Source organism: Tursiops truncatus, chromosome X, assembly GCF_011762595.2.
Source record: "Tursiops truncatus isolate mTurTru1 chromosome X, mTurTru1.mat.Y, whole genome shotgun sequence".
In the NCBI taxonomy this organism is placed as follows: Eukaryota; Metazoa; Chordata; class Mammalia; order Artiodactyla; family Delphinidae; genus Tursiops; species Tursiops truncatus.
Window position 1 is genome coordinate 127,219,599 of NC_047055.1, and position 12,082 is coordinate 127,231,680.

Genomic DNA, 12,082 nt, shown 5'->3' on the forward strand with positions numbered 1-12,082 from the left:
CCCAGTTGCGTGTGTCATTTGCTTCTTAGGGAAGCAGAAGGTTCCCCGGGTGCAGCCCCTGGGGTGGGGTTTCCTTGGGAACCAGCTGTCACTTCTGGTGAGCATCCTTCTGGCCTCAGGAAACTCAAAGCAGCTGCAGAAGCAGCTGGGAGGAAGCGTGATTCATGTTAAATCGGCCGTTCAATGCGGTTTTATGTCACAACGAAGGGGTCCACAACAGAGTCCTCGTAGCCTTGCCCATTCCAAAAAGAAGTGGGTGTCCTTTACAAAGTGCAAAAAATGCTTAAACAGGTAAACAGAGCAAAACTATATTTTGTGTCCAAAAATGGACACTTTGTGAGCTGTATGTTCAAATCCAGACCTGAGTTATCCCATTTCCATTACTCTCAAGTTGTGTGTGTGTGTGTGTGTGTGTGTGTGTGTGTGTGTTAAACCCTATTCCAAGGATATGAAACATCTGGCAGTAGGACTTTGTGAATAAACATGGGCTAACACACTTGTGCTTTCTGTTGGCACAGGATGGGGGGAAGGAAAGAACAATTTATAAAAGTCTTTTGTTTTAATTCTGTCAAGATGGAAAGGAGTATGCATGAAGGATAAACAATTTTATACATGTTTCAGAAAGTTGTCTCCACCCAGAAAACAAAACAAAACAAAACAGGAACTAGGCCAGCATTTAGAGCTTGAAGTCACTCAAGAATATATCTGACTCATCTCTTAGGCGTTGGCCAAAGAAGGAAAAGCTTAATAATGTATAAGCTATTCCATGCATTTCTAATAGTAAAGGTTTTGATGTTATTGGAGGTCAATTTTCTTGCAGTCAAAGCTGCCATAAAGATGGATTTAGGTGTACCATTTTTAGTAACCATCATGTCTTTTGCAAAGAAGCCAATGCAATCTTGAACAATAAGGATTTTATAAGGAACGCAGACATAGATAAAGAAGCACACAGAGGTCAGAGTCCCCGTCTGACCAAACTCGTGGGTAGATGCGTCCTCCCTCCTCCTCAGTCTCTCTCTGTGGTCAGATTCGTCCGCCCAGCATCTTCCGGTACACGGATGATCCGACCTCCGCCTGCCCCTCCCAGTGGGCCATGTAGACTGATCCCATGATTCTTTTTTTTTTTTTTTTTCTTTTTGCGGTACGCGGGCCTCTCCCTGTTGCGGCCTCTCCCGTTGCGGAGCACAGGCTCCGGACGCGCAGGCTCAGCGGCCACGGCTCACGGGCCCAGCCGCTCCGCGGCATGTGGGATCCTCCCGGATCGGGGCACGAACCCGCGTCCCCTGCCTCGGCAGGCGGACTCTCAAACACTGCGCCACCAGGGAAGCCCAATCCCATGATTCTGAACGACTCCTAACCTCCTGGACTGTTGACATATCTGACACGAACATGGTTGTGGCCCCTTCCCTGGGTCTGGGGAGGATTCAGTAAAACCTGTGTCCAAAGCCTGGTACTCAGGGGGTTCATGATGAGTGTCATGGACCATTCTTCTTCTCTGAGCGCAACGCACCAGCCCACTTAGTTCTAGAGGGTGCTGGGAGCCTTCACCACCTGAGGACAGGGCCTGGCTCTTGGTTCTGCAGCAGCTGGCCTTTGGGTCAGGAGTCTTCAGGGGTGACTACTGCTTCAGCTCTCGGCCCGCCTGTCCCTCCTTCCATGTATCTATCTATCTATAAATCTATCAATCATCTATTTACCCATCCATCCATCCACCTCTCTATCCATCCATTCTTCCACCCATGCATGCATCTATATCTACCTACCTACCATCCATCTATATCCATCTGTCTATCATCTATTTCTAATCCATCCATCATCTATCTCTCCATCCCTCCCTCCATCCATCCATCCAGGTTATCCATGCATCCACCCGTCCATGTATTTATCTCTATCTACCATATTTATTAATTTACTCACCACAAATAACATGGATGAGATTAATTCACAAATTTTCTGGGAGCAGATCTCAAGTTGCTCCCAGCAGATGGCTATCAGAAAAAGGAGGATCTAAGACCCAAATGCGGAAGGACTTCCCTCCCTTCTGCAGAGCCTGCCTTGCAAGGCAAAGTGTCCCAGACAATCAGAACCAGAGGGAAGAAAAGAGTTCCTGGGGCCAACAGGGGCTGCTTAGAAGGAGATTTTAAAACCACTTCATTGAGCGTGCGGTCTTTCACCCAATGTTCTCCATACCTTGAAGGGTCAGCGTCAAAACTGAATTCTAGACTCACGGAAAAAGGAAGCTCTGTGAGGTCTCCTTCTGTTTCCAGCTACCCCTGGGAGAGCGGTGCCCTGTGTAACTGCATTCTTCACCGGTAGAGAAAACCATCTGAAACACTCAAGTACCCTGAAGTCAATGCTGAATGTGAATTTTAACATTTAATTAATGTATGATTTGAATAATTAAAAAATAAAATTCAATCAATCAATCACCAGCCATCCTGGCCAGAGGCCAGCTAAGCCACGGCTCTCTCTCTGCTCCTCGACAAACAATATCTCTTGAAAGTTTGCATTTTGTTTGAATAAATTTATTTATTTATTTTTGGCTGGGTCGGGTCTTCGTTGCTGTGTGAAGCCTTTCTCTAGTTGCGGCGAGCGGGGGCTACTCTTCATTGCGGTCAGCGGGCTTCTCACGGCGGTGGCTTCTCTTGTTGCGGAACATGGGCTCTAGGCGGGTGGGCTTCAGTAGTTGTGGCACGTGGGCTCAGTAGTTGTGGCGCACGGGCTTAGTTGCTCCATGGCATGTGGGATCTTCCCGGACCAGGGCTAGAACCCGTGTCCCCTGCCTTGGCAGGTGGATTCTTAACCACTGTGCCACCAGGGAAGTCCCTACATTTTTAATACCATGGACATCACCGCAATATTTTTAAGAGGCTAATGAGAAGTCAAGAGGTTTTTTATATTTTTAATATAAAACAGAACATCTTCTGTCCCTGGGAACATATTTATGAGAAGCACAACCACGTAAAGAATCACCTTTCCTTTGCATGTTAAACCTATTATTATAGTGTTATTTCCCATGTGAACAGGCATGTCTTAAAAGTAATGAGAGTTAATATTTATGGACTGGTTTTTAAGCACCAGGTACTAAGTCCTTTACGTGATCCGATTTTATTTTCACTACAACCCTGCAGAGTTGGTTCCTCACCCCCATGATACAGAGTGAAAGTCTATGTCCCCCCCACATTCACATATGGAAGCCCTAACCCCCAACGTGATGGTGTCAGGAGGTGGGGCCTTTGGGGGTGATGAGGTCATGAGGGTGGAGCTCCCCTCAATGGGATTAGTGTCCTTAGAAAAGAAACCCCAGAGAGCTCCCTCGACCCTTCCACCAGGTGAAGACACCATTGATGAACCAGGAAGAGGGTCCTCACCAGACGTTAAATCTGCCCTCGCCGGGATCTCAGACCTCCAGCCTCCAGGACTGTGAGGAATACACTTCTATTATTTATAAACCACCCAGTCTGTGATAGTCTTGCTATAGCAGCCCGAATGGACTAAAGACACCACATTTTAAGGGCTGAGATACAAGGCTGGGACCTGCCGAGGGTCATCCAGCCCGAAGGTGGCATTTGGGTTCTGCCCACAAAGCACGTGAACTTAACCGTTCTGGGATTCCTCTGCCCTTCCTCCCATGACCCAGACGTTGATTTACGTTGCTGTTGGTATACCCACCTCTTGGAGTTATCTTAATATTCATCAAGATACCGCTTTTATGACCATAACGTCCCTTATCAATTAACTTCAGCTGTCACCACCATGGCCACACTCTAAACATCACTTTACCATCATAATTGGAAGTCTCACACAATGTAGGATCTTTCCAACACCACCAATTAGTTTATGTTCCCCCCGTGAAAACACTTCTTGAAAAATAAATGAGCAGGACCTCCCTGGTGGTGCAGTGGTTAAGAATCCGCCTGCCAATGCAGGGGTCACGGGTTTGAGCCCTGGTCCGGGAAGATCCCACATGCCGCGGAGCAGCTAAGCCCACGCGCCACGACTACTGAGCCCGCGCTCTAGAGTCCACGAGCCACAACTACTGAGCCTGTGTGCCACAGCTACTGAAGCCCGCACACCCTAGGGCCCGTGCTCCGCAACAAGAAAGAGAAGCCACTACAATGAGGAGCCAGCGCACCGCAACGAAGAGCAGCCCCCGCTCGCCGCAACTAGAGAAAGCCCACCTGCAGCAACGAAGACCGAACGCAGCCAAAAAACACAAAGAAACAAACAAAGAAAAACACCTGGGCTCCCAGCAGTGAAAGGCCCTAATCCTAACCACTGGACCGCCAGGGAATTCCTAGAAATAAACATTTAACATTTAATGTGTTAAGCCACTGAAATTCCAGGGCTTCTGTGTTCCCGTAGTGATTTCACTGGAAACTCGCAGCCCCTGAGCCCCGCGCTCCTCGGGGTTCCCGGATGCCACTGAGGTTTCTCCGGGGAGGAAGGGCTGCGATGGCGAGCCCCGCGGCCACCACCCCAGTGCCCTGTGGACGGCGCGCCCTCGCGCATGCGGCCCGCAGCCTCACGGAGCCCGTGTGTTCCCATAATGATTTCACTGGATACGGTGGATGGCTTAAAACACCCCAGTGACGCTGCTCTTCTCATCTGGGGGGAGAAGAGTGCATCACACGTGATCGAGCACCTCCTCTCCTGGGCATATGTCCAGAGACAAGTGAAAACTCTAATTCGAGAAGATACGTGCACCCCGGTATTCACAGCAGCACTATTCACGATAGCCAAGGAATGGACAAAGAAGATGCGGTCCATGTATACAATGGAATATTACTCGGCCATAAAAAAGAATGAAATAATGCCATTGGCAGCAACATGGATAGACTTAGAGAATATTATGCTTAATGAGATGTCAGACACAAGTACTGCATGATATCACTTATGTGTGGAATCTAAAAAAATAAACCAAATGAACGTCTGTGCAAAACAGAAGCGGACTCCCATAGAGAACAAACTAATAGTTCCCAGTGGGGAGAGGGAAGGGGGGAGGGGCAGGATGGCCTAGGGGATTAAGAGGCACAAACTATTATGTATTAAATAAGCTACAAGGATATATTGTACAAGACGAGGAATGTAGCCAACATTTTATAATAAAGGGAAGCAGAGTACATTAACCTGTACAAACATTGAACCACTAGGTCGTACACCTGAAACTTACCTAACACTGTAAATCAGTCATGGCTCAGGAAATGGCCAATCGGCCTCAGCCTCTCTCTCCCTCCCCCTTTCCCCAACCCCTCCGTTTCCTCTCTAGAACCCAGCACCACATCACCAAAAAGTTTCCATTATTAAAGAAGCTTAGATGGGGTGAGCGACCTCAGAAATCCCTAACAAAATGGGCACTCTTTGTGCCCTGCTCTGAGCTCTTCCCAAACCCGACGGACGGCAGGTGACACCGTGCACAGCACCCCAGGGGCGGCCGGGCAGGTGGACCCAGGGCGGCACCAGGCTTCCGACAGACGCACGGGCAACAGCAGCTGCGCCTGGAAAAGACCAGGCGGGCAGCGCGCGCCCTGCAGGGCCGGTAGGTGGCGCCATCAGATCGCGGTAAAGGGAATCCGAGCTGCGCCGGTGCCTGCGTCCCGGGAGGCAGCCCCCGAATCACAGCTGGAGTCTGCGGGGCAGCCTCACCCCGCAGGCTGTGCTAGGTCCTCACACACGTGATGACCGCACAGTCATCCCGCCAGGACCCTCCCCATGCTCGAAGGAAACCCAGCCAGGGTGTCACAGCCCCGCCCCGCCCAAACCCTGCGAGGCGCGAGATGCACAAGGTCAGAGGGCGATTGAAGAATAAATACCGTAAACACACTCCCAGACGTAGAACACTAACGCAGGGTTACCGGAGGGGAAAGGGGAGGGGGAGGGATAAATTAGGAGCTTGGGATGAACAGATACGTATTACTGGACCTAAAATCAACAACAATGTCCTCCTGTAGAGCACAGGGAACTCTGTTCAGTATCCTGGGACCACCTATAATGGAAAAGAATCTGAAAAAGAATAGATATTTATAGAAGTATAACTGACGCACTTTGTGGTACACTTGAAACGAACGCAGCATTGTAAACCAGCCATACTCCGATTTAAAAAGAGTAAATATCAGACAACGCAGAGCATAGGAGACACTCTGCCATCATGAGTTTCCTGATGCCCCAAGTAGGCACCCAAGTCTGGCTTTATACTTGGAAATCTGGAATTTGTGTTAAAGGCAGGGGAGATTTAAAAACCGCACTTCTTACACCTTTTTAGAAACAAAGCATAATTACCTATTGACACTGAATGACCCCTACCGTTGTCCCCGCAAGGAAGGGTGGGGTTCAAACCCCGTAGATGAGTTGGTCTGGCTCCCCCAGCTATCTCCTTTGAAAGGGGCACAGTCCTTCCTCCCTCAAAGGGATGGGCTTTATGTAAAATATTTCCGCACACAGGAAACACCATGAAAGGGGAATCGATGAACGCATATTGTCTGTTTGTTCCCCTCTAGTCCCCCAGTCCCGTATTTTTCCCTACTAGGGCATTCCTATAGGTTATTACCAGATACTGAATATAGTGCCCTGTGCTATACGGTAGGTCCTTGCTAGTCATCTTACATTCAGCCTGACGGTTAAGGATGAAGAGCACGTGGGCATTCCTGCCTTAAAGGATATGACGTTTTTCAAAGAACGCAAAACTGCTTGTTAAATATCCCATTGACAGAACCAGGAGGTCCTCCGGACACCTGAGTTTTCCCCGTCTCTTTGGGAGGGTGGGTGGTGTTGAGCTTGTCACAGAAGTGGGCATTTTCCTACAAGCCATCAGTGCTCTATCTTGGCGGGATTTCCCCTGGTTTTCACGGACCATCAATCTTTATCAAGCACCCACTCCGTGGGAAGCAAGGACCCCCCCCCCACTCCCCATAAAAGGGCATAAATACGGATTGAAGTCAGCTCTTGTGATCTCCTAATTGACGAGCGTTTCAAATGTTAATTGGAGGCCACGGACCTGCACGCAAGCTATAAAGGATTCCACACTCTCGACAGTACCCTGATGCATGAAATACAGATGGTTACACCATCCACCTGATAAACATTTCTTAAAAGGAGACTACAAACACAACCATTCAAAAGTAAAACCCTTTCCTACGGTTCCTATAGTTGGTCACCGACCATAGCTGCTGCGATAAAGTTTTTTTAAAAGTGCTAAAGTCTGAACTTGCCATGAGCGCTGCCTTGGTTACTGTATTACTTGATGACTACCTTTCCAATGCACTGAGTTTCATGCATCTGTCTTCTGGGACAAAGCAGTTATCCCAAGAATGTGAGGAATGTTTCCTTGTAAAGCGACCCCATTCTAAGAGGCAGATGGGCTGCAGCTGCTTCCCTTTACGGGGAAGTCTTTCTCCTATAGGCGTTTCGGTTCACAGACGGAAATGCGGTACATCTCAATTTTTAATTTCAGTGTACTGAGTGCATCCACATATAGCCTTAGCTATTATCCACTGTGCTGACCCGTATGAGCTTTGAAAGGATTTGGACAAATTATAAAAAGGCATATCCCACAGATAAGAAAGCTGAGAGAGTAAAGGCAAGCAGAAACCACACGCTAAGAAGATGAAATGCCATCCCAGCCTTAGGGTGACATCTTGCTACTATGGAAACATCCCGTTTTAGTTCATTGGCTCCCGTGGGTTTTTACCATTTGCTTTGTTTTTTGGCCTCAATTAGCAAGTCTGTTTTCGCCTAAGCCAACATGTAGGCGAAAACCTATCATCACAGAAACCTAGCAAGATGGAAAAGGATGCTAATTTCAACACCGCCGCTCTCATCCCAAGACACATGCACCAGCCACAGAGCCAGAGAGAAAACTGACAGTTACACAAATCGAGTTGGAGGAGCGGGAATCCTGGGATCCAGGAACAGGACCCCTGACCAGGCTTCGTGGGTGCTGAATACTGGCGACTCGACGTGGAAACCCGGGAGACGGGGTCCCCAGATCCGTAATCCTCCACGGGAGATGGACACGGGGGGCCGTTCGGGCAAGCTTCCTATGATAAAAACACACATGTGGGCGTTCCAAGTGATGCTGAGGGAGAAGCAATTATTATTGGATTAACTCAGGCAATTGAGTCAAGCCAGAAAAAGACACTGTCCAAAAACTCTCAGGAAAGGTGTTCAGTCTTCTATATAAAACGCTGGGCCGCCCCCAGCTTGCTCTAGGGTTACCCCAAAGACCTGTAGCCCGTTCAGGAAAATACACACATCTCTTGAACAAGCCTACCTAGAGAGAGTGGCTCGCCAGGGGCCCACAGCTTCTCTGGTTGGAGCACGGCCAATGCTTGGTCAGACAGACATCAAGCCAGACAATCAGACAGAAGGGGACTGGATTCCTGATTCTCCTAGTCATGCAGGAGCCCTGGGTCATTGGGGGACCTTCCCTGCTCTTCTCTGCCTGCCCCAAACCCATGGGGTGCCCTTGCCCCTGAGTTCCCAAATGCTACCGCCAGCTCAAATGAAAACCAATCCAGGGGACTCACCTGTGGCTTACAGATGTCCGCTCATGGCTTTGCTTACCAAGACCATCTGGAGGGAAAGATTGGGAGTCTGGGGTTAGCAGATGCAAACCAGTAGATATAGGATGGATCAACAACAAGGCCCTACTGTAGAGCACAGGGAACTCTTCAACATCCTGGGATAAACCATCATGGAAAAGAATACGAAAAAGAATGTATGTATATGTGTAACTGAATCCCTTTGCTGTACAGCAGAAACTAACACACGATTGCAAATCAACTCTACGTCAATAACATTAAAAAAAAATTTTGTTCCTAACCTTCCATCCAAACTCCCCCGGCGTAGTTTCTGCATCTTTCAAGTCTCCGCCCACAGGGTGGCTACCCTCTAGCACCTTTGACAGACAGTATCCATTAACAACCAGCACATGTGTGTGTGCGCATGGGCACGCAGACACACACACACGCCCACACACACACCCACACACACACACACACACAGAGCTTCCCGACACAGCACCGATGCTTCCTGCAGGTGGCGCCGTCTGCTGTTACAATCCACCGGGTGTTTAACAATTCCCATCGCATCCACCCAAATCCATCTCAGACCCTTCTCACCGGTCGTGACCTGCAGTCTGAAAAACAGTGCACCAAAGCCAGGATGAAGGTGTGTCGATTCATCCACGATTTCTTTCTAAAGTTCAAGTCCCCCTGTAGGGACAGTCTGGCCTGGATTTTCAGGTTGCTTTATACACTCAGTAGCAAGGAAAGGTTTTAGACAAACGTACACACGTCGGGAGAAAAAGGAAGCCCTGATGGCTGAGAGGGGACCAATCATTGTCCGGAGGACTGCGGTTCAGCCACTGTACCCAGGAAGAGGTTTTAGCAGCTCCTGAAATTTGATCTCAGAACCAACCATGTATCTGATTCCAAAACAATTCACTCCAGGAAGATCACAGGCGCTGAAAGTTGTGTTCCTGCAGGACTTGGAAGAGGAAAACCCATGGCAGGAGTAAATAGAAATAAAAGGTAACAAGGACAATTCTGCGAGTGGAAGGAGAACGGACAGGAGCCTCCGTGTGAGAGCAACTTTCAGATAAAGCCAGGAGTGCGGGGAACGGGGGCTGAGAGCAAAAGTCAAGCAACCCACGGGCTTCCCTGGTGGCGCAGTGGTCGAGAGTCCGCCTGCCGAGGCAGGGGACGCGGGTTCGTGCCCCGGTCCGGGAGGATCCCACATGCCGCGGAGCGGCTGGGCCCGTGAGCCATGGCCGCTGAGCCTGCGCGTCCGGAGCCTGTGCTCCGCAACGGGAGAGGCCACAACAGTGAGAGGCCCGCGCAAAAAAAAAAAAAAAAAAAAAAAGTTAAGTAACCCAGACGAGGGTGCGAAGGGCAGGCTGGCTCTGAGGGTGCACAGAGCCTGGGCACGGTCTGAGTTTTACGGTGCTGGGCGAGGGCATGCTTCTCGACAGAGTGACTCTTCTCTCGCCATCCACAGGACTAGCTTCCATGTCAAGGCTCCTCCGGGAATCCGATTAAGTTAAACACACACACACACAAGATGTTAACAGATGGCGACCAACCAGAACGCACCAAAGCTCAGGACAGCCATGTGGAAAATGCTCCCTGAACTGAGTTCATTTTCTCACGGTCAACATCCAAGTCCGTTTGGTGAGCAAAGAATGGTGACATGTGTCCTCAGACACCTCCTATGCCTTCACACCAGGGCAGCTCTGGCTCTGGGCGTCGGAGAGGTTCTGCCGACAAAGTTAAGTTTAACGAAGAATGTCAGAGATAGGCTCCCCTCCCTAGCGGACCCCCAAGAAACAGGAACTCTGCGTGTGCGAGTGAGGTGGGAGTACCGGAAGCGGGGACAGGCAGCCCGTTGCCCTTCTTGTTTTGGCCCGGGGACAGCCTGAGGCTGGGAAGGCAGATGCCTTCAGAATTAGAAGGTGCAGCCCTGCAAAAAGATGCACAGTATTGCTGCTCATCAGATACTTCCTGGGGGATACCAACAGTTTGCTGTGTGTGTGTGCAGATACTAGGCATCCCCCCCCCCACCCCGCCAGGTGACCTTGAGAAGCCCCCGACTGCAAATCCTGCTGGGCTGGGTCACCTCACCTGCAAGGACATTCCTTCAGCCTCTACTCCTTTCACAGACCGCAGACCCATCCTGGCTGCCCGGAGCCGGGGATGTGGCCTCCTTCTTTGGCCCCAGCGTGGGTGGGTGCCCTCCGTTCTTCCTATGCCGCACCGCGGGGAGAGCACAGTCCCCGGGGTGGGCTGCAGGAAGGGGTCCAGGGCCACTCTGGAATCCACTCCTGATTCTTTCCTGCCCTGTGTCCACGCCGGACCAGACCATCCCCTCACGATCACCGTGCACGTCCTGCCCGCATCCTCACTCGGCTGCCGTCAGAGGGGATGCTGTTTCCCGTGGGGTCAGGCCCTGTGTCCTGTGTGCAGGCTCTGAAGGTCACCTGGAGTGAGTACAGGAAAAGAGCCCCTGGCCGCCCGCCCCCCCGCCCCCGAGGCACCCGGGACTCAGGGATGGAGGGCTCCCCTGCAGATGCGTTCCTCCCGTTCACAGCCCCTCACCCTGCACACATGAGGCCTTCTGACCACCCAGCCCCTGGCGTTGGGGGCCTCACGTGGTGGAGACTGGAATCGGAGCTCCTGGGTCCTGAACGCCCTATCCTCTGGGACACCGGTGGCTCTGTTTTTCGCATATCCCGAAGTTCTAGTCTAGGCCCTGGTACCCCTGTCCTGCACCGCGTCCCTGAAGTGCTGGGCTGGGGGGATTCTACCTCCTTTGCCTGTCCCTGCCGGAAGGGCCAGCGGGCATCAGCCCTAAGCGCAGCCCAGCCCGCAGGAAAGGGGTGTGTGTGTGTGTGTGTGTGTGTGTGTGTGTGTGTGTGTGTGTGAGTGTGTAGGCGGTGGGGGACAAGGTCTGGTTTGTCATCCACAAGGCCCAGCCCAGGAGGGTGGGAGACGCACGTATGGGAAGGTGGCGCGGGCGTGCGAGGCTTCTCGTCCGTCAGGGCACAAGCCCGCCTCCCCATTCCGGGAGGTCCAGCCCCGGGCTCTTCATCCATTTCCCCCAGAACGGGGCGCCCCCTTACGTAAGGGCACTCCGGTCTGAACCTGCCCCCTGCCTCTGCCCCATCGCGTCTGCACCCCGTCCTGCCCGGGTCAGCAGTGAGTCGGATGCAACCCGCAGCCCCTCCCGAGTCCAGCCAGCCAGCCGCCCTCCGGGAGAGAGGGGGCAGGAAGGGGCTGCCCGTCTCCGCCGTTGCCTCTTGCCCGCCTTCCCCGGTCCTCAGTAATTACAGCTCAGCGCCCCGGCCGCGGGCTGAGGGGCGGGCGCCCGGGAAACGGGGAGCGAGGGGGGCGCGCGGACGGGGAGCGGGCGGACCGCCGAGGCTGAGACGGAGCGAGAGGGCTGGGGCGCCGGGGCGGGAGGGGCGCGCGCGGGCCGCGGGTGGGGACGCGGCTCCCCCCCCACCCCCGCCGCGCCGCAGCCCCTCCCCGCGCGCGGCCCCGCGCCTCCCCGCCGCGCCCCCCGCCGCCCGGCAGCCCCGCGCCCC

The 12,082-nt window shown here is 52.1% G+C and overlaps 1 long non-coding RNA gene across 1 annotated transcript; it reads right to left on the reverse strand.

The window, feature by feature from the left end:
* Window positions 1-6,996: 6,996 nt before the first annotated feature.
* On the reverse strand, window positions 6,997-11,960 carry LOC141277593 (uncharacterized). The gene is made up of 4 exons (XR_012329215.1): window positions 10,620-11,960; window positions 8,822-10,255; window positions 8,526-8,571; window positions 6,997-8,036 (listed from the first exon to the last, which is right to left on the reverse strand). It is a non-coding gene; the product is annotated as an uncharacterized lncRNA (long non-coding RNA).
* Window positions 11,961-12,082: the final 122 nt, after the last annotated feature.